The sequence below is a fragment of the Meleagris gallopavo genome, chromosome 1, assembly GCF_905368555.1.
Source record: "Meleagris gallopavo chromosome 1, MGAL_WU_HG_1.1, whole genome shotgun sequence".
NCBI classification, from domain to species: domain Eukaryota; kingdom Metazoa; phylum Chordata; class Aves; order Galliformes; family Phasianidae; genus Meleagris; species Meleagris gallopavo.
The window spans coordinates 57,089,611-57,113,152 of record NC_139404.1 but is presented as its reverse complement, the minus strand read 5'-3'; the positions used below and the strand labels follow the sequence as shown (position 1 = coordinate 57,113,152).

General features: G+C 39.5%; 1 long non-coding RNA gene across 1 annotated transcript; it reads right to left on the bottom strand.

Moving 5' to 3' along the window:
- Window positions 1–2,486: 2,486 nt before the first annotated feature.
- On the bottom strand, window positions 2,487–18,284 carry LOC116217054 (uncharacterized). Its single transcript, XR_004160958.2, has 4 exons — window positions 18,114–18,284; window positions 5,133–5,190; window positions 4,485–4,626; window positions 2,487–2,604 (listed from the first exon to the last, which is right to left on the bottom strand). It is a non-coding gene; the product is annotated as an uncharacterized LOC116217054 (long non-coding RNA).
- Window positions 18,285–23,542: the final 5,258 nt, after the last annotated feature.

Here is a 23,542-nt window from a genome sequence, read left to right as displayed (position 1 = left end):
CTAGCTCCTGTTCAAAAAGGACCCATTACCATCAGCTTACCTCAAATTCATCTAAGTTTTTTTCTATTCAATAACAATCAGACGACCAGTAAAGTAAACCTATCAGTAATGCCTCCCACTTCTCTACAGTTAGCTTTCCTTCTAAAAGCCTGCTTCTGGCTATATATTCACTGTGGGAAAGAATTGCAAATTGTGCAGGAAACCTATTTCCCCTTAGGGAAGGAGTGGGGCATAATTTTATTCCTTAACATTACAAATTAGTTTCTTGTTGCTTTAAAAGTTGTAAAATACGTTGAAAATTAATAACATTACTGTTATTAATTGTGAGCCACCAAAATGCAAAAGTTTCCACAATAAGGAAGCAATATTCTCAGTGGGACATTATCCCACCGGCAAAGAGAAATTACTCAGGAAGTAGCCATGCCTGAGTCAACTGACAGAAAGCAATCAGAGCTTTTTCTCCAGCACTCAGAAAACAGGCAGTAGCATAATTGACTCATTGCACTGTTTGAAATAAACCATCCAGACAATGTACAGAAAACATAACCATGATACTAGAGTCACAAATCCTACAGAATGAAAGAGCAGCTAAGAAATATATCAAGACTCAGGTCAAGACTAACAAGACACTGACATCACTGACAGATTAGATGGCTAGACTGGCAGACCACTTGTAAATAATGATGCCGCTGCATTTAACATAGCACATAATTATATTATTTCACTTTATGAACCTACACTCAAGAATTACGTGCACTCTTTAGTCTGCACATGTACGTACATAAGGGAAGAGACAAAGATGATTTATGAAAAGACTACACACATTGTCCATGTGAGACGAGTAATGACCTCTCTAGTTAGCCTGTTCCAATGTATCACCACTCTTATCAAGAAAAACTTGTTCTAGTAACCAACCTGAACCTCCCCTGGTGCAACATGAGGCCATTACCCCTCGTCCTATCAATGTTACCTGGGAGAAGAGGCCAATTCCCACCTCACCACAGCCTCCTTTCAGGTCTTTGTAGAGAGCGATGAGGTCTCCCCTGAACTTCCTCTTCTCCAGAATGAACAATCCCAGTTCCCTCAGCTGCTCCCCACAGGACTTGTGCTCCAGATACTTCACAGCTTTGCTGAACTTCACTGGTGGGGAATTATGTCACCAGTTTTTGTTGTTATGCCAGGGATAGTTGCCCAGGAAAACCAGAAGATAAGTACTGTGGCTATACTCTGGAAATGGTGATGATCAAACCATAATCTCTTTCCTCAGTACTGCCTCTTTTTGCCCAGAAATATATATATACATAGGTATGCAGTTTACAGTCATCTAGATGCATTCTTTATGTTTTGCGGGATGTTATTATTTTTCTATGGCTTTCGTGATCACTATTTTAACAATTAATATGATGAAATTAGATGCTATAGTTCTAGTGGCTGAACTGTGCTGCCTGTATTTCAGGTTTCCGGTAAAGTTTTAGATAAAAATAAAGCTGCATTTTTTTTTCACTAACTGAAATAAGTGACACTAAGTACAATCTGGAATAGGACACCAGTGATTTTGAATTAACATTAAATGGGAAACTGTTTAATATCAATTGTTATTAAATGGGCAGATTAGCATTAAATTAGTGCTAAATGGCATAAACAAACCTACGGGCCATTCAGTCTCAGGTTCCTTCAGAGGGAAGATGTTTCTTCGTAAATGGGCATTTATCTTGTTTATACCCCTTTAGCTTTCAGTTCCATCTGATTTCTATTATAAATATTCAGTGGATAAGACATTCTTGTAAATTTTACTGTGCATTTATTCTATGGATCCTGCCAACTAACTGTCCTTTTTCTTGAGTCTTTTCTTTGAGCTTAATCTCACACACATATCATTAGTTATTTTTTGCTGTTCCACAAGATGAATTCACAGGGCTTGATATTTCTCCAATTTAAATGAGGACCAACTGCTGGTATCAATAAAATTGTGCTGTATAGGAAACAAACAAGTGTAGAAAAGGGCTTTATATTTTTAAAAAGACATTCGGTGCCAGAGCACACTTCTATGTTATAAGAACTGGCAGCTTCTAAGATTCCAGAATCATTTTAGAAGTGAGCTTCATATGAAGAAAAAATGCTCATATTGGAATATTTTTCTTTACTGGAATTCCTTGTCACTAGCTGCATGATAGATAGCAGTTCAATTGCATGCTGAGTGGGGTACATGCCATGAATTTTTACTCAGATGAAAGCTTACAGGAAAAACTATTCATGGTGGACTATATCTGAAAACTAAATGTTTTAGGATAGTCTTAATAAGAAATTATCACACTCTTCTGTCTGTTTGATAATCTGAAGTTCCTCCAAAACCTTGCTTTTGGGTATGAGAGGATAAAGCTTGAAATCTCATTTATTTATAATGGAAGAAGCCTTGGTTTTACAGTCACTTTAAGCCATACAATAGACAAGAACTTCTGGATCGCTGAATCTCCTGCTTCCCCAGAGACCACATCTTTAGTTCACTGAACAAATTCATCTAATTTTAACATAAAAGTTACCATGCGAGACTCTCAAAGGAAGCACCTATGTGTCACATCTTGAGTTTGAAACTGAAGTATCTTCCTAGAAGGGAACAAAAGACATATGTAGTATATTAATGAAATAATAACATAAATACATTTATTTTCTTAAAGAAATTTTTCATGTTCCACATCTCAAGAAAGGGAGTTTCATAGCTTAAAATTTCTTTTTCAGTGAGTTTGTGAAAGCTCCAGCCTATATTTTCTTATATATATGGGCTGATTTAAAGAAAATAAAAAGCAATTCTTGCACTCTGCAAGCACTGAATCTTACTGAATTGCCTTCAGAGAGAAAGCAAAATAGCATTATACAGGAATATTGTGCAAAACAGCTTGTCCTCTCTTTGTGAAGTGGCAACATGTTAGAAAACTGATGCGACAGTTTGATGAGTTTCCATGGAAACCGCTAGACTTGAATGCATGGGTGCACAAGTAAGCTTGCCAGGTGCCCGCTGTTGGTTTGAAGGAGGGAAAAATTACATTTCTATGACAGCTATATAGATTAGCTGAGCAAAACACTTTCCAAAGTGATGTACTTGCAAAAATAGATAAGCACTGTCCAGACTAAAATTTGCTTGTACTTCTTATAGCAAGCTGTGTAATTTGATCTCCCCTTGAAAATGTCCAGATTGCAGTTTCTGCCCACTCACTGTTTCACCCCAAATACTATGGTCATCTGCTGCAAGGTAATTTTCTGCGGGAAAAAAAAAAAAGAAAAAAAACAAACTCATAACACAACAGGTAGGATGAAGGTGCCAGTATTGAAATGGGAGTTATTCCCTCAGAGAAAACCACGCAAGCGTTTTGAACGCCGGTAAGATATGTAATAGAGTGATTCAAAATAGGGTTCGTTTGATAATCCTTTGCATTCATTACTCCTGTGTGATGGGCTATTTTTAAATATCTGAACATAGCCAGGCTCGCAGTTACTATAAATCATCATCACTTTGATGAAATCAGTGCAATACTGAAAGTTTCTCTAAACAGAGAATTTAACACAGCATTCTTCAAGGGAAGGACTGGGAACAGGCTGAATTGTACTGGGTGCCTCACACGTACCCTTTCTCAGCATGAGGATGTTGTCTTCTTCAGTAACTCTTGGAACGCACTTAGCATTTAAATAAGCAATGCAAATACCAGGATGTTGCAGTAACACCAGTCTGTACAAAAGACTTTTGCATATACAAAATTACAAAGAACTTAAACCATCTGGTGTAACTCCAAAGAACATAGTGCTAGGGTAGAAGCTCAGACGTTTCATTATTTTGCCTAGATCCATGAGTCTCTTGCACAGTTGGAGATGAAAAAATTTTGTCAGCGTGTAAGAATCTTCTAACATTTAGAATTCCTGGGAAAAACAACTTTTGAGCAGACTACTTAGATTTTGGATCACTATCGCTATCAGTAACACACTATTAATAACAGTTAGAACCAGCTAATAAAAAGCAAAACAAAAACAAAGAGTCAAAAACCCAACAACACCTGCAGACATTGATTATTCTTTGACTAGAATGGGTATTTATGCACTCAACTTACATGGAGATTTGCTTATTATTTTTTTTTGCTTAACCTCCACTAAACAGCTTCTTTAGAATTCATGTTAGTAATAAGGGACCGTTTTAAAAAGATGCCTTTCACACAACAGTCTCTTAATTATATATGCATACAACCTCATAATAATTCAGTGGCTGTCTTTTAAGAAGAACACCAACTTGACAGACATTAATAGCAATACTCAATGGAAGCCTATACTCTAACATATTTTTTTCCTAATTGCTTGCTGTTTCACGAAATATACCTTTTCAAAACATATGTTGTGTTTCTATTCTAAAAGTGGGTTGCTGCCTTGCTTTAAATTTTGATGAGGACCTTCCTAAAGAGTACAGCCACAAATCTTCTCAAGGGTTAGATACTGATACATACAGCTGTTGCAGATGTTGCTCCTTTTCATGTTACTTCTCTTGCAGATGGGACATTTGTGTTCTACGAGTAGAAAAGGTGAGAGAGTTCTGTACCTGTGCAGAGGTACAGAACAGTCTCCAGGCCCCATAACTCGTTCAGTGCGCTGAGAACAGAACAATATAACAGTTTCAGAAAAGGTACTATTGAGTGTTTTGTACATATGTCCATAATGGCATTTACAGCATTATAGTGGTACTTTTCCATTATTTCATTTGACTAAATCACAGCTTCAGGATAAAACAATGAGACAAAGAGAATCTTGTACAAATGTATTTAGTATAATGGCTGAATGAGCTGACTCTGGAGAATCTTGCATGTTCAGGCAATATTTTCTTTCTGGGTTTTCTTGACACTAATTCTGTTTCTGGCTTCCTATAATACATAATTAATATGAAAATTAAAGCATGAGTGGAGATCAAACAGAAAGTCACAGTACTTGAACTTTGTTGTTCTTCCTTTCCTGGACCAAATCATTTGTATTACAGTAATGCAAATTCTGTTAACACTAAGCAAATATCAATTTCAGAAACTAAAGATAATACTGGACAACAAGATGCTAGTCAAATGATTTGCAGAAGAATTTTTGGTTAATAAAATGTATGCACTTACATTTTTCTGAAGACAAATTCCAAAGAATGAAACTGTTAGTCCCCATCTACTATAATTTCTGAAAGAAATCAACAGACAAGGGCTATTGGTAGGGCCCTGTAACTTCACTTCATGTTACATACAAGTAAAGTCTTTGATAAAGGTTTCTGATAAATGGGGGATTCACTAATCTACTGGTATTTAGCTGGAAGTTACATCCTGTGACACTTTCAACTCAATCAGACAGAGAAAATATTGGCCATACAATGGGGCTGAATACAGCAGCAGGTAACTCTACGCTAGGTATAATTACCTCCATGTCATAAGTATATCAAAAAGAACAGGAAAAAATAATTATGAAAGCAAGAAGAGAAACACAAAACAATTCTGAAAAAAAGTACCTCAGAATTCCCTGAGGGCATCTGGAGTTGAAGAGCCTTAAATTCACATGACTATACATTTTACTGGTATGTACATTATCCAAATGCTGTTGTCAAATAAGAATGTCTCACCATACAATACTCCCCAGAGCTTTGTACAGAGACTCTCAAAATAGAGTCTTAGCAAAAGACTCCACAGGCTTTGAATTCAGGCCCTACAGTTTTCACTCATACTGACACTGGGTACTTTGAAAAAATATATTTGACTATGTGAAAGAAAATCTATTAGTTCTGTGAATAATGATCTGACCACAGTGATAACATTCCTGTCTTTCATGTGACAAGCAAAGAACCAGATGAAGTAACAAATAATGGCATGGACTTCTTGCAGGTTCTACTTTATTTTTAAAACTGCCCCTACACCGTTTTGCGTAGACACACTTTCACTGCAATTGCCTCTGCAAATGTTGAGGAGGTTTTCTTCTGAAAAGAACTGCAATCATGAAGACATGGGAACAGCTTGTATTTTCATGAAAGTTTAAGTTGGAAGACAGATAACCTATTTTGGGTACTGGTAACCTGAATATAGGACACAGATGTAAAACATATAGTCAATTTGTCTTAATCAATTCTTCAAAGCGAACCACAGCCAAGGTAGCTCAGGAATAGAACAATGACCAGGAGCCAGCTTAGGCTTCTCAAATGCTTTGATTCATCAAATAACTATTCACATACTCCTGGACTTTAACCAAACAACATACAGATGCAAAGGCTTAAAACAAAGTTCATACTTAAACATTGTCAGGTGCCAAAAGTCTTCCAGAAATGGGGTTCAAGCCAGTAGGAAAAGTTGTCCTGTATTCATCTCATCTGGGAGTCATGTATTCTGCAGTAACTTTATAACATGTAAAACATGATTCAGGAGAATAGTTTCCACATTGTACATTTATTTCACTTCTCAGTAACACTTCATAACTACAAGCTATTCAATAAAAATCTGACTCCAATAGGATTCTTTTGATTGGCTTACCATATCCCTCAGATACGGTCATGGGTGTGCTGGCTGGTACATCTGGGCCTGTATTACTTAAGAAGCATGACTACGGCCAGCATAAGACTAGTTCAGATGTTGCTTCTGAGTTCTTAAAACCTGCAGGGATGAAAAGACTCTGACCTCTCGAGTAACATGTTCCAATACTGCAACATCTTCCCAGTGAGAAATTTTTGCCCTGATGTTTAGCCTGTACCACACAAGCTGTAATGTGTGACTGTTGACCCTTGCTATACATTTGCTACGATTGCTAAGGTTTCTGCCATGCTGTTGGTAATGTTTGCAAGGAAAACAGCTATTAGCTCTTACACTTGGCATCCCTGTGACCCCAGGTCTTGTTCAACTGGCAGCTGTTTGGACATTCTATCCTAAACCTGCTGGTGCCTGCTGCTGCTCCTCCTCAGATAAGGAGTTTTGGATTCCTCTTTCTGCACTTCAGGAGATTTCTCTTGGCTCAAGATTTATCGGAACATAGCTGTTCAGCATGCTAGGTATTCCCTTAGTTTAGCATCATCTGCAAATTTGCTAAGGGTGCATTCTGTCCCTAATGTTGAGTAATTAATATTAATACAAGCTACAGGAATTAGTACTGATTAGTTGTTATTCCATAGTGTTCCCAAAGCTCAAGTAAGAAAAATGAAACATCTCAGTCAGGATTTCTAGTTGTCAAGAAAGAATAAGTATGGAATGTCAGAGTCCACAAGGTAGAAACATCTGCTGAATACCTCTTGCTTGTTACAGCATAGAGTGCTGAAGAGGAGGGCAAAACAAAGGGATAAAAAGACATACTCTACAAGAATTAATAAAAGAAGAACGTATGCACTCACTAATAAAATATGGATAAGAAGTGGGAAGGTGAACAATTTTTAGTATTTTTGTCTAGTCTACAGCATTTGTGTTCTAGCAGACCATGAGCCTGTATGGGTTCTAACTGCAAACATTTGAATTCTTCACTGTGAATTTATCCTCCCCAGTGACTAATATTCCTTGGAGATACCTCAAAAGTAGAAACTGAAAACAAGGCTTCACAGCCTCAGTTCTTTTCACCATGGGTTCCTCCTTACAGCTAAAGAATCAATTTTCCTGTGCCTGGAGAATAATTTCCCACGTAAGTCAGGATTGATAATATGTTGTGGGATAAAGTGTAGTTTTCTAGGAGCCAAGCTGAAGTTGCATATAGGGAAAAAAAAAAAAGAGAGAGAAAGAAAGAAAGAGAGAGAGAGAGAAAGAAAGAAAGAGAGAGAGAGGGAAAGAAAGAAAGAAAGAAAGAAAGAAAGAAAGAAAGAAAGAAAGAAAGAAAGAAAGAAAGAAAGAAAGAAAGAAAGAAAGAAAGAAAGAAAGAAAGAAAGAAAGAAAGAAAGAAAGAAAGAAAGAAAGAAAGAAAGAAAGAAAGAAAGAGAGAAAGAGAAGAGAAAGAAAGAAAGAAAGAAAGAAAAAAGAAAGAAAGAAAGAAAGAAAGAAAGAAAGAAAGAAAAAGAAAGAAAGAAAGAAAGAAGAAAAAGAAGAAAGAAAGAAAGAAAGAAAGAAAGAAAGAAAGAAAGAAAGGAAAAGAAAGAAAGAAAGAAAGAAACCACCATTTGTGACCATGAACTGACTAATGTTTTTGTAGAGTAACTTTCTCCTTTAAAAAAAATAAATCAAAAACAGGCAGGAAAGGAAGGTAACAAGCAGGCTATTTTCACTTGAGCTCAAGATATTGCATCTCACTGAGTTCTCCATTTTGGTTGACATTGCCTTCTACATACAACCTACTATCAGGAAAAGAAAGCTTCAATGTTCATACTATATCTCCTCTTTATTGCCAGTTGACCATGGCAAGGGAAAGAAACATCTGAACTCCAAAGGAGGATAGTTTCTATGTTATTATGGTGGGACTGAGGATTTACATGCCTCTAAAACCAGAAGTCATGCATTTTTCCTCCTGACAGAGGAATAAGATCACCCATGAAACAAGTTCATCAAGCCTAAATGAGGTCTAGTTTGGTGATAAGTTTTACCAAGGAGTATTTTGATCCTGACCTCCGTTTCTGAGACAGCCAACCTGCTCTGTGGTAAATTCTGCCAGAAGATGCACAATTTTTCCAGTAAGAGGCTCCCAGGCATTCCTTAAAAATTCCTATGACATGAAAATCAGTCTGCTTCACACTGCATTACTCCATATCTCTGAAGAACCTCTGAGGAAGGACATGCTGTTCTTCCAGTGGCACAACACTGAATCCTTTCCCACATGTTGCTGTTTTCATGGAGCCTCAGCATAGGCCAACTGCACTGCACATATATGCTGAATGTAGTGGCATAGTCAGCCCTCCTTGCACTACTAAATTGTGAATTCGTATAAATTATATAGATACAGACAGTTTTCTTGAGACTAATTCTCTACAAATTATATGTTCAATCTTTGCTCTCAAGTGAGATAATGTAGGACTTGCATACACTAGTGTTATAAATCACCTGTCAATGCTTTGTGAGGAAAGAACTTTTTTTTTGCTTGGAACTGGTTTTTGGTTGATAACTGGAGGTAAACCTGATACATTTTGTTAAGCATCTCCTCTCAGACTGCACCAAAAGACCCAGTGAGCACCTGGAGGGACAAGAGGTATAAAGTGATTAAGACTGCTTTTCATTGAATTTAAATGCATACTGAGGTATAACAGCAATTTAGCCCTTCATTGTAAACTTCGGCCTTACATAAAAAGCCCTGACTAGCCTTACTGACTAGCATCACACATTCCTCATCAAAAACCAAACTGCAAAACGTTTTACCACGAAGAGCAGCTCTGGCAAAAAAGTAGCTCTCATCAAAGTGATGATTTGACCTGAAATGCTGAGTCAAAGAGAATCTAAGAAATTCTCTTTTGGCCCCAGGAATACAAGTTCCCTTGATTTCCCACATACAGTGTTTTCACTCATTTTTCTTCATCTTCTTTCTTAACCTAGTGTTAAACTGTTCAATCCTTCCTTGCAGTTGGGAACATTTATTCAGATGCAAATTACACATGCACATTACACATGCGAGAGAGAACTCACTACCAAGCGCAAAGGGTGGGCTTACATTTGAGTTTGGATCCAGGCTCAGCTGGAAAATCAGGGCACCTTGTGGACTCTGTCCAAAGTGCACTTGCCCCTCTAAATTTGTCCATCCCAAGCAGCAATCATAGCAGGCTTCTTTCTTTTGATTTGGTTTCCATCAGCAATTTGTACAAATTATTCCTCAGCTAAGTCTACGCAGTACAGTGTTGCACGTTAACGCATGGGTTCATTTCCTTGCAGCTGTGTGCTCAGCAGAGGTTGGTCTATAAAAGCTGCCATCAGCTATTGTCAAATAAGAAATGAGAAATGTTATTAGTGGGAATTGTGATTCTTTTTTCCACTAGCAATGAATCAATGCTCTACTGCTTGTTTATTGAGTTACAGAATATTGGCAAAATGCTGCCATTATGTCCAAAGAACATTCTTTCAAAATTTTTATGACTACGCTGCACCCGCTGTAATTGTGTAAGTGCACTTCCTCTGGATTGAGACGACCTGTACTGTGGGGTGTCTCACAATTCATGAGCTAAAGGAGTGAGAATCTCATCACTAAATACAATGGCCCAGCACAAGGGAGCAAGAAGTGCCTTCTTGCCACTGAAAACCACACAAGGCTTGAGTTATGGGCTCTGGTGTTCTCTTCGCTTTATATTTCCATCCTCATGATGCTGTGTGCCTGGCTCTAAATGCCTCCTCAAAGTATCAGTTGCTCTCCCTACCCTTTCTCCCAGCAGGTTCCTTTAGCCACTGCTCCCACCAAGTCCCAGTCCCTTTCTTGTACGACTTTTCTGGTCAGCCAGTCTCAGCTCCTGCCTCCATTCTGTCCTTTCTTGGGAGATGCCAGGAGCACGGAGCCACTCAGCTGTAGCTCAGCACAAGAGTTAGGGTTCTTTTTCCCACATATAGGCTTGCTTTTCTGCATCTATGATGTTAACACCAGAGATTATGAGCATATTCCTGAGCACAAATTACCAAGGACTATATGAAATGCAGGACTAGCACTGAAGAATATACTGCAGAGCTGACAGATTCAGTCCCTTGAAAAATAAACTAGTTTCTCTCAGCTAATTGCAACTGCTTAGACTTTGGGTATGAGGAAATGAGCAGGCTTACTGTGGAGTCAATGGAAGAAGCATAGGCAATTCCATGGTGCCCTATGAGCCTTTTCTGTGCCTTCCACTGGATGACTGAGTACTCAAAGCCTTCCATCCTTCCTGGCAGTCCCTCCCTGAAAAGGGATCCCAGAGTCTTGATCACTGTGATCACTTCTTCCAGCTCAGAGCTCTTAATCAAGCTTTATGGTTCAAATGGAAACGGAATAAAGGCTTCCTAAAGAGCCTAAAACTGTGACCATTCTGGCATATTCAGCTTGCAGGAGGTGAATGGCTGCCAGGAGAAACATCCCTTGCTCTGGATGCTGGCGGGGGATTTTTTTCCACTAGTCTGGCCCTGCCACCAGGGGAAGAACATGCTGAACATACAAAAAAGGGAAGATGGCATTCATCTGGAGAACCAAATCCAGAGGAGTGAAGACATGTAATCAGTACATCTGATGGCTGCTCATCCAACTAATTAGGAATTGGGTATGTGACTATAGGAAAACTGAAAAGGATCTGAAAAGAGTAGTTCCTGGATGAATTCCTGCCTCCTGAGGGACAGTGAGCCTGACATAACAGGGTAAAAAGCAGCCCCCACAGCAGCTTCTGAATAAGAAACTGGGTTTGAAGACAGCCTTCTGGAAAAGTAACAACTGAGGAAAAAAAAGACATGGAGAAATTTTTCCAGCTGTAAACTCAGCAGCTGTTCCAGATGGTGGCAGAAGAAAGTCACAATAGGATCACAGAGTATTTGCATCCCTGTTTATTCTGTGACGCTTATCTGCTACTTACAACTGACTTCCTCATGAAATAAAAATAAAATAAAATTAAAAAAAATAAAAAGAAGACATAATCAAAGCTGCAAACAAGCTGAAAACTGTTACAAGATTAGGTTGTTCCTTTCAGATCTCATTATGCCTCATCCTCCCCCACCTCTTCCCTCGCTACTGTGATGTGTAAAATATTATCTTTTTCCCTAAATATTCCAAAATTTATAGCTGATTCTGGCAGGAAACTAGAAACCTGCAGGAGAAAGTAAGGAGTGATCGTGCAAGTATTTCTTCCCACCAAAAATGATATGAAAGGGTAAAGTGACAACAAGGCTCTGTCCTGGTCTAATGCCATGGTCCTGCAGTGAATATTGAAGTGACTCCACCACCATAAAGAGGTCCAGATCTGCCACTGAGCACTGACTTACCGCACTTTCTAACTATCGGGGCTTTGTTGCATCATGGAAAAGAGAAGCTCCCTTCATTTCACTAACTCCATACTGCGCATTTTTACATCAAAACAGTATTTTTGTTTTAGGAATATAGCAGTCTCTTACACCACCTGTTTACCCGCCAGATCCAGGCAGAGGAGCAGGCCAACTGGAGCCATGATATTAATAGTTGTGAAGAAAAGAACATTACCACATCTAATACAGTCATGAACAGATGGCCTCCTTGCAGCACAGAAATCCTTCAACCCATTTTCAGGCTGTAAAGTTGTCTGCGTCAAAATAAAATGTACCAAATAATGACTCAGGATGCTTTGCTTCCTTTCCAGGGGCATGTCCTGTCACAGAAACAAGTTTCCTCCTTTCCTAGCTGTTTAACTCAGCGGCTTTTCTTACACTGAAACAGATTTATCATCATATTTTTCTATTCCTATGCCTTTTACTTTCCTGTTGAACGTGACTCCCTCTGCTCCATTTCAGCTGCCCTCCTTCAATCCTCAGGTGTCTGTGAGAGACCCCGCAGACGCAGTAGCTTGTGGCAGAGCCCTTACAGGAACAATTCCCCCATTCCCTCCCACCTCTATTCCCCCAATGCCTGTGAAATCTCAGCAGTTAGGTCTTGTCAGGCTGCACTAGAGCTTTGCATAGCTTGGTTTGAAAGAAGCCAGACAAGGTGAAAAGGAGAGGAATTTTTTCCAGCTCCTCTCTCTTTTGACAAGTTGACATTTTTATGTGGAAAAAGAGGAGAACATGAAGAATTTTTTTATTATTATTTTTAAGTAATAATTAGAATGAATGAGAGACGGGTTAATCACGTGGTAGCTGAGAGGCAGTGAATCACTGTTGGCATGTGTCATGACAGAATCTTTGGACTGTGTTAAAGTGTCATGCATTAAAAAGCCCTCTGTACCCCTCTGAGTTGCTTGGTGATGTGCTGAGCACAGCAGCTATTCTGACACAGGGTTGAGGACAGCTCAAATGTTTTTAGACTGTCTTTAAATCTCATTGGCTTCCTGGCAAGTGTATGCATCCACTACAGCTTTAAATATGACCTTGAAAGGGCAAAGTGTAAGGCACACTCTGTGGCAGGATGTCCTCAGAGATTGTCAACAGCTCCATCTTCCTCCATGCACTCTAGTCTAACAAGTCACATCTGAAATTCCTTGTTTTCTCTGTTCTGAACACCAGACCTTCTACACAATGATTAATAACAGCAGAAGCTTTTGTTCTGTCTCCTTTCTTCTCACTCCTACAGTTTTGTATCTAGGTTGCTGCTAGTAGATGTGGCTGCCATTTTTCCAGTGTCTTAGAAACCTTTGCACTATCCAAAACTCACATCATCATCTTTCTTGTTCCTATAGCCAAATCCCTTTATCACTGCTTTTGTTGGCTAATATCACCGTAATGTAATTCAGTCATTTACCATTTAGTGCATGTCCATACTATCATGGACTTTAACCTAGCTCAGATGATCTGTTTTTTTTAGTCCAGATACTGGAAACAATCTAATTATTATTCCTGTCGGTAATTAAAAGTGGGCTATAAGAAAGAAGGGGACAGATTCTTTAGCAGGGTCTTTTGTGATAGGACAAGGGAAAATGGTTTCTAATTAAAAGAGGAGAGATTTAGACTAGATATAAAGAAAAAAATATTTTACAATCAGGGTGGTGAGGGCACTGGAATAGGTAGTCCAGAGAGGTGGTGGAAGCTACCTGAAGATGGTCAGGCTACAGGGGCTCCAAGCACCTTGATCCAGCTGTAGGTGTCCCTGTTCATTGCAGAGGAGTTGGTCTAGATGGCCTTCAAGGGTCCCTTCCAGCTCAAGCAATTCTATGATTCTACAATTATAAACTGACACTGGAAAATTTGTCCATGCAGGAAAGTAACTAAAGAGCTGCATGATTCTGTGACCAGATCATAAGATACTGTGATTAAACAGTTTCAGGCACCTATATGATATTTGCAGCGTGCAAAGTAAAAATAGCAGTAGGTTACTGAGAAGCAGCACACATATACATCCACCCACTCCTTCCCATGCACCTTACTTTGAAATAAAACAAAAATTCTGCACAGAGTTAAAGGACTCAAAACAGAAAACAGAAGATAATCACCCCTCAGCAAGTTTTGTCCATTGTATAAAGCAAAATACAGATTTCATTGCATGAGAAACATATGGGGCTAAACTCTGTGCTGAAGTGATTCTCACATTACTCTTCCCACCATTCTACACCATGCTTTGAATTTGTGGTTGACTGCACACTCGTGTGGGGGCTGTAATTTCAATGTCTTAATTTTGTGACTTCTACTCATTTAAATTCTTATCTGCAAAGCTGCATGCAACCCGACCACAGAAAGGTCCCCAAGTCAGAAACGTGGCACTTGCACACTGTCAATCAAAGTAGCCAAACAGCAGAATGGCAGCAGCTTGACTGAAAGGCAATAGCAAAACAATAAGAATCATCCCAGTCCTGTCAAACTGCCATGCTCAGCCAGATTGTTGTTAACAGGGCTCTGAAAAGGGATGGTTGAAGCAGTGGCTAGAAGGCAGCTCTGTCTCCTGGTAAAGAACGAAGACGACCTGCATTTCTCGTAATCTACGACACTGAACTTCCCAACTCTTATGATTCAATCAATTTTTTGTTGCAGAGAATAGGGAGTGGAAAAGGGGAGGGAAGAAGCTGGGTGGAAAAAAAAACTTTTACATTCTTCCCTTCTTTGGTCAGTCTGGTTTGGTTTATTTTATCCTGACTGTAGGAAAGGATAAAACAGGCTGCCTTAGAACTTGTGTAAACATTATTAGTAGAAAAGGTTTTGTTTGTTCTTCCCTTCACAATCAAAAGTTACAAGATGTTAACATCTGCTGTCCTTTTTGAAAAAGCAGAACACTGTCTAATTTCTTGACTTTGCATGGTGGATACAGCTGTACCTAACAGTTGTTGCTGTTCAAAACACCTGGCACCAACACCTGGCACAAGAACTGTCTTAGAGTAACAACAAGCAGTCAATAAAATGTTGCAGTAACAACACCTGCACCTGTGTCTTTCTCCCCCCTCTCCATCCAAGGAATTCCTAGCATTGCTGTCAAAATACAGATTCCTTAATTTCATTACATTCAAGTATTTTCAAGTATCTTCTTAACTACGCACAGATTTATGAGACAAAAGTCCTACAGTACTTGTAGGCTCACATACAATCAACTTTTTTCAAGTATGCTTGGTTTCCTTGACACATGCGCAACACCATTCCAAACCGACAAAACCTGTCTTTGGAGACTTTCAAGGTTAGGCTTGGAGAGGACTCCGAGCATCCTGATCTAGCTGTGGGTGTCCCTGTTCATTGCAGGGGAGTTAGACTACATGACCTTTAAGGCCCCCTCCAAGTCAAATAATTATGTGATTCTATTCTATGACTCTGTGAAACTGGTCCACACTGCAGCTTTCCACAGCACTGCTACTCTCACCTGCTCCAAACCCACATGCCCTCCTAAGGCAGCCCACTGTTGGCCCTACTCAAGGAGAGACAGCACTGACATTTGAGCTGCACACTCAACTGCTCTTGTTCTCTTCAAACCAAGCTCATCCATGTACCCAAGGCACCGTGCAGCCTTCAGAGCTGATCTGCTGTGATGAGAGCACCTCTTCTGCTCCTTGTCTTGGCTGGACTCAGGCTCATTTCTGATCTCTCTGATAGCATATATTATCCTTTTTCCCCTAACAAATTTCCAATTCATCTCCCTGCTTGATCCTCAGAGCTCCATTTTTAATTCTCATGCACTTTTCCAGAATGTGGGACATGAGTCTGCTTGATGCCACTCAACACTGGTTGGTTATGAGTGCTGGAAGCTCTGCTTCTGCCCCATGTAAAAATGACATGAACAGCAGTGAAAAACAGGGGCACTGCCATGTGAAACTTGGCCAGATGGATTTGCCAGCACTCTGCACATCTCATTAACAGTTTTCTCTGCAGAAAAGTGCATCCATTTTGAGGTCTAGATGAAAAATATTTTGCCCAGTGGAAGAATTAGGCCTTCTTTCCAATGCTTTTATGTAAGCTACTTTGGAGGAGAGGCATTTCCTTTCCTTTATTCTGTTTTAGTTACCCTGAAACTGTGCTTGATTGAAGTGAAGCAGGCTCCTGAAGCACTGCACAAAATGGTTTCTGAACCTGGAGCTCAGCAGAGAAAGAGAGTCTGAAGAGGTTTGGCTGAAGTATTTTCATGCTTCTGTCCTCCTTAACCTGCACCATCAAAGAAAAACTCTGCGGAGCAAAAAGTTGCAAAATAAAAATGAGTGTTAGAATTATACTGGAATAATTCCACTCCTAACATATTTCTGGAGCATCACTTTTATCCCTGGATACTTATTGTTTCATCAAACAGCATTTGTCTGGAGTCAGTTTGTGCAGCTTTAAGGCTGTCCTCCACTCTGGAATAGTTACTGCAGAGACGTTTGGGGTTTTTTTTCGGTAGCCATTATTGTCAATCCCCACACTATCACGACAGAGAACAAAATCATTCACAGCAAGAAGGAACTCTGGTCAGATCAATCCTAAGGGAAGTTGGATTTATAGGGAAGTTCTGCTGGAGTTTAATTTTTCTTTACGGCCCTTCAGTGAGAACTTCAAAATCAGAATGTGTTTGCTGGATAGCTTTCATTGCCTTACTGCCAGGCTAGTCACTGTTGCTACCACATCATTAGTTAATCCATTCCTATATTAAATATGGACAGGATTCAACAGCCCCATACACAGGAATGGGTAAAGTGGCTGAACACAATATAAGTGTAATTGATTCTGATGTGATGTAGTGTCAGTAAATGTTATGCATTGATTAGCATTCCAGGGCAATCTGACTGCTTTCCTACTTAACTGCCCATACAGGATGTCAGTTTATGTGGGTATACATACAGAGAAAGCTTTTTGGTTATTCCCAGGTGTGAATATCAGAATTAAATGACATTGAAATGAGAAAAGGGTGTTGAATAAAATAAAGTGCCTAGGATGCTCATGTATGTTCTTTACTTAGAACATAAAGTAAATTTGCCAACTCAACTAAGACTTTATAAGCACAATATAATGCCTGGCAGTGATATTTTTTCCTAAACATTGTCTCAGTCCTCACTTGATTTTTCAGTAAAGGTAGCAAGAGATAGGACAGTTCCAGAGGCAAAAATGGGTTGGAAGAAACCTGACAGCAAGTGCAATAGGGAATTCCAGGAGGGAGAGCTCAGCCACATGCTCCGGATCAGGGATCACCTGAAGGGATATAAACAGAGCAAGACGGTGCCTCAGACAGAGACTGCCCTGAGCAAAGACCTGCAAACACTGTACAGCGTGTCAGATCCCCTTTGGAAAAAAAATAAAAATAGAAAATGTCTTGTGCCTAGGTGGCATCTAAACATTTTCTTTACTCCCACCAACAGATGATCTTTTTCTAGTCTGCCCCTTGTCAGTAGGAGATGACAGCATGATTGAGAGTGACAGTCAGCTTTGTGCTCACTGGTGAAAGCCTGGGAAATCACAGCTATGAGACTGAAAGGGAAACAGCTTGCCCAGAGAGGTGGTGGATGCCCCATCCCTGCAGGCACTCAAGGTCAGGCTGGAGGGGCTCTGAGAAACTTGATCTAGCTGTGGGTGTCCCTGTTCACTGAAGGGGAGTTGGACTAGATGGCATTTAAGGGTCTCTTCCAACTCAAGCAATTCTATGATTCTGTGATTTTCCATGAATTATGCAGCGAAAGTCATTTCACTATCAGATATAAATACATCTTTTGCTCTCATCCATGTGCATGTTAGGCCAGCTGTATTTTTTCAGCAGTGACCAAAGAGGAGTGCTTCAGTTTACTACCAGTCTAACAAAAGCACCTGAATTTTTCCACTTTCACAGAAAGCTCATGTTCTCTTCAGCAATATATAGACACAGTAGTAAAATTTTATTGTTTGCTCATGTGTTCACAGTACTTGCCAGACCCTTTCAGCAGTCATTGGTTTGCACTCACAGTACACACTTTCACTCTATAAAATCAACAAACGTTCAAATTTTAAACACACTATATAAAATTTTTTAAAAATAAGTAAGAAAAGCACATCCCCTAGGCAGAAAGGCAGCTCTCCATATTATATTTCAGAGTAGGCAAAATAGCTCACTGTGCAGGGGTGTTCAATTGTTACTGAAATTTCCCAGCTTACTAGAATTGAAATAAAACATTCCATAACTGATCAAAATACCTGAGGGCAGGATCGCTCAATTCTTCTGGTTGTCAGCCTCCTGTGTAGCTTGGATTCCCACATAGCTCTGTGGAAATTCAGCCATAAGAAAAAGTCAGGGAGTCTCAGAGAAAAAAAAAAAAGAGAGAGAGAGGGAGAACTCTCGGTAAATCAAGTGTGAAATGCCTTCCACTGATACAAATTCAGATTATAAATAGGTTCACTCCAAATGCACAGATGCCCTTTTTCTGTTTCCCTTTTGGAAACAGTGTGGCTTGCTGGCAAGAAAATCAAAATAAATAGCTCATTTATGTCAATTTCTGAATCTGAAAATGTTGTAATTCCTGCCACTTAGGCAATTCTAATAGTTTTACAGAATCAGTTAGGGTAGAGACACAGCTCATGCCAAACTGCACACGTCCAGCTAAAAAACAGGCTATGCAGGACAAGATTTCACTTAAGTCAACACAGGAAGGTAGTTGTAATTAACTTTAATGAGGAATCCCTCCCGTGTAGAATAGCATGTAGGAGTTATTTAAGAATAACAGAGATACAGACAAGTAGAACAACAACAAAAATATTATATGAGAATTATCCGCCTCAAAAAATATTTGTGAAGTAGGGATAAGTATAACAGCTTGAAAACTAGTGTAAGGTTGATATGTGACGTGTCACTATGCCTGTGGCAAGGCTCTCCCTCAGGCTTGGAAGAGAGCAGGGAAAGAGGAAGATGTTGAAAGGTTGGCAGCAGTCCTCACCTTTTTACTCTGCAGCAGCAGGGCACACTGCTTGGTTCCCCAGCTATGTCTTCAGGCACAGGTCTGCGCTGTCTGCTTCATTTGCTCCCCTTGAGCCCCATTTCACCTTTCTCCCCGACATCAGATTGTTGTTGGAGGGAAACTGAATGACAATGCATTTGATAAAGGTAAGAGATTTGATGGGTTTATAAACACCAGAAACATTACAGAAAACCTTATAACAAGAAACCAGGTAAGGACTGGAGTACAGCTAGCTCTGGATGCTGCTTCCATCTCTCTAAAACTCTTTGTGCTCTCTTTGCTTTCTGTTAGGTCTTCCACTGTTAGTCCCCATGCTATAACTAATACATTTTGCCTTTTTCTGCACTGAAGAGGATGGGACTGTTGATTACTTTTAGGGATCAAGCATCAGCCCAGCTCAAAGAGAAGATGTCAGTAAGGCAGTGACCACCAGAACCTGGTGGAAGAATTAGAACAGGGCACGTAAGACAGTGTCCAACTCCTAGATCACGTCTAACGCCAACTCATCAACTACACCTTGCAGACTTCCTAAGTCACAAATAATAGCAGCTTCAAATGTGCGTGAGTAGCTCACTTTAGATCATTTCAGCATGTCTCATACAGCACAATTCTTAGCATGTTGGCCAGTTTGTGGAACAGAAGACCTGAGTTTCCTGTGGTTCTTCTGCTACTCATTCACAAACCCCTACTCTGCATAAGGCCACTTCCCATTGTTACCCTCTCTCTTATATATTTTTCTCCTGCTTCTAGTACACAAAAGCAGTGCTGATGATTCCTTTACCTCCTCTGTGTATCTGACAGCTTCTTGCGCTGGAGCTACTGGGTTAGGTTTCCAGCTGGAATAAGTTTCCAGCTGAGATAGGTTTCCAGCTGGTTTCTTTGTCTAGTGGTAGTTATATGTAATGAGCATTTCTGAAAGTCAGTAACAGTATTTTACATTTAGTACATTGAAAATATGAAAAAATATTGCTTGCATATGCAATATGTAAAACAGACATCTCCAGTGCAGTCTTCACTTGTGCCAGCTAGTGAACGGACTTTCTGAGATAACATTATCACAAATATCTGATAAAGAAATTAAACATTTTGACAGGTATATCTTTGGGATCTTATACCACATCCCCACAGTCTCCTACTGGCAGTGAAAAGACCTCTAAATCACAGTAGAGAAGGAATAGAGATTGAAGAGTGAAAACATTAGCTTTATTTCATTCCACCGCACTACTTCATTTCATAACAGTCTGCTCTTTAAATGGAGATAAAAGCTGTGCCAAATGGTGCTTGTAAACACAATGTCACTTGCAGAGAAACCTTCCCCTGGGATGCTGTACTTGGGTAAAGGAATATCCCCGATTAGGTCAAATCCAAGCATTTTCCAGAGAGCCAAGAGTGATTATGCATCAAGCTGTCTGAAGCACTGCTTAGGGCTCTTCCATGCCGGCTTCTTGGAAAGACAATTAACATTAGCTTTTTGTTTGTGAGTCATGTTTTCTTTCAGTCACATGGAAAAAAAAGAAAAAAAGAAAAAAAGAAAAAAAAATAGATTTCCTTCTAAAATTTTTCAACGCAAGCAGTTAAAGGGGAGTATGGAAATTTTTAATTTAGAGATCATATAGATGAAGTGAATGAGTAGAGAAGAGCTTTTAGCTCCATCCCGCGACTCTTGAGTATGTTTCATGGAGCAGCCTCTCCTGGTGAGAAGAAAGTAGACTGCAAATAGCTTAAGGAAGCATAATATGTTATGACAGAGAGCAGAGCACTGGAGCAGAGTTATCTCACCAAAGGACAGCAAGTTAAATTCCCTAAGCTCTCGGTACAGTATGAGCCTGACACATTTAAGTCTTCCCTGCATGTTTACACATACAAAAAATATACTAAAGAAGCAGAGTTTATTTCAGCTCTCTGTTCAAAGCCAAAAGGTATCTGGAATTCATTCTCTTGCCCATTAAAGTCTCTTGATGCAGAGCTATTAACTGTTTTGAGCAGTAGCCTGTCTAATTTTATGAGTTTTGTTTAGTGAGACTACCTGGCAGACTATAAAAAAACAAACTTCTCAGAAAAATTTGCTTTCTCTGGCAGTGCATTGCAAGCACTATATAAGTATAGGAAGAATACATATCTTGTTATCTATACAGCTTGCCAGGAGAAACCTCTTTGAATCTGTGGACCAAGCTTGAAAGCTTAGTTTCCTTTTACTTCATTTTCCTTGGACATGTAGCTGTGAATTTGTCATTTCACACATGTAGAGTTCATTCAGAAGTTCTCAGTTTTCTCCTTTCCCCAGCTTTACTCTCTGGTTCAGCTGCAGATTATCCCTTTTGTCTCTGCAATGGAATGACTGCACCAACCATACCCAAAAATTGCCCAACTCCATTACTACCACATGGCTGAGGTTCAATGCCTTTTTCTGTGAACAGGTAGCTGTGACTTCTAGGAATGTCACTTTGGTACTTCCCAAATGACAAGCTGATTGACACTATAGAAATTCAGATTCTTACACACAGAATTGTTTCTCTTTCCATGGATATGGTATGAAGTTTGCTTTCAGGTTTAAAAGCAGCTTTATATTCTGCATGATCAATTGCTGGTAGAAATCTGTGTGCGATGTCTTTTTCCTATCACTTTCTCAATCTCCATATGCTTCTACCATTGGTTTTGAGCGTCTCTTCTTTCTGCCATCTGACAATGTAAGAAAAGGGAGGTAAGTCACAGAGAAAGGCCATTCTCCTGGAGCTCTGAAGATCTGAACTACCTACACCTGTCAGAGAGCTGGGGATCTGTTGATTTCATAGGATAGAAGCCAAGCCAGTTTTTCACATTTGTGAAGATAGAGATTGAAATTCTCACAGGAATGTGAGGTGGCAAAATGGATGATACTTTTCTTGAACTATGTACAAAGCAGTACTTCCACAGAGACTAGCATCACAAAGGAACATGATCTTTTGTATGAGATATTGATAAGAAGACAATTAGCAGCCTTGATTTGTTGCTGTTGTTTGATCTCTATATGCAAGTCCCTCACAGAGGCAACAGTTAGCTTACAAAGGTACCACTGCATGCCGTGCTAGAGATCAGGCATACCATCCCTAAGGAAAGCAGCACTGCAAGTCTGTGACCATGATCATGCATCAGGTGCATGGTATTCTTTGGATTATGATGACAAAATTGCTTGAATAAATTTATGTAATTCAGTTTCCAGTTTCCTGCTCACTTGTGCACAAAATAATCTCTGTGTTTACCACTTCTGCTATTGTCTTTGTCTTTAAGGATAAAGCCTGTTCTTCTGTTTTCTTTGGTTTTCTCCCACCACAGATTGAAGGCTTTAAATACATTCAGTAACAGAGTTCTTCCATCACTGACTGAGACAGACCAAATGCTGAAAATCAGGTGCTTTTTCCAAAACACATTACAGTGATGGAACATTTGTTTGCTTTATGATTTCTCATTTCCTTTTGGCTTAACCTCTCTGTCTCACCTCTCATGCTTTATATTTCAATGAGCTGTTTGCTCAGAGAATCCCCATTTCACAGTTTCTGGAAAGATTCATCCAATTTTACTCATAAAACCTCTCCACAGGTGAAAGTGCTATATCAGAAAAGCAAAAGCTGCACCAGCAGAAATTATAGTTCATGGGAATTTTGCAATTCACACCCAAAAACTGAAACGTTTTTAAATTACTCCATTCCACAGTGAACCACTTTTAAAGAAAGGAAGAAAAATGAATGATGTGTGATTAGAAGTTTGCCAACTGCCCAGTCCTCCCTATTTCTCCCAACATCTTTTGGAAACTACTGATTGATGAAGCCCACTCCAGTCCCTATCAGCCCTGATTCCCACATCAAATACCATACCACACTCAATCAACTGACTACAGAGTTTTAAATCTGTGCTACTGAAAAGATTACTGCTGTTCTGCTTCTTGGCCATGTCTCACCATTTCCAAGAACTTTCAGCACTAATTGACAATGATTCTGGCAGAAAAAAAAAAAAAAAAAAAAAAAAAGGTCAAGTTCTGGCTCAGATCTCAGATATCTAAAAAGCAAAAAGCTGGAGAATAAGTTTCTTTAACTCATTGTTTGTGATAGAAGCAAGAACTTGCTATTTCATTTGCATCTGATTCATAAAAACCACAAATCTGCACTGATTTTCAGGTTTTGGTTTAGACTTTTTAAGTTATCTGGGCACACACTTAAAGTCTTGCAATGTTTCTGCAAGTGATTCTGAAAAAGGTAAATATGACGACAGCAATCCTCACACAGTTAAGAAATAGGAAGCCCAGAAGTTTATTTGAGTTCAGGACTGTTCAACCTGAAGAGAAAGACTGGAGTAATCTTATCAATGTCTATAGATAAGGGAAGGGAAAGAGGACAGAACCAGGCTCTTTTCCATTGCCTGCAGAGGTTGTAAAGTTTTCTCCTTAGAGATCTTCAAAATTGACTGGATGGATATGGTTCTCAGTAATCTGTGCTGCATGTCAGAACCTCTAGAGGTCCCTTTCAGCTTCAAACTTTCTGCAATTCTGTGATTCAGAATTTATTTCTGATCCAAAAGCTGAAGGTTTCTCAGGGTTTTGTATTGAGGGTACAGCTCACCTGGACTAGTTCCAGCTTAAAGTTCAGAGTCTGATATTTCTAATTCACTTGCTCTTCACCTTCAGAAGAGCCCAGCAGG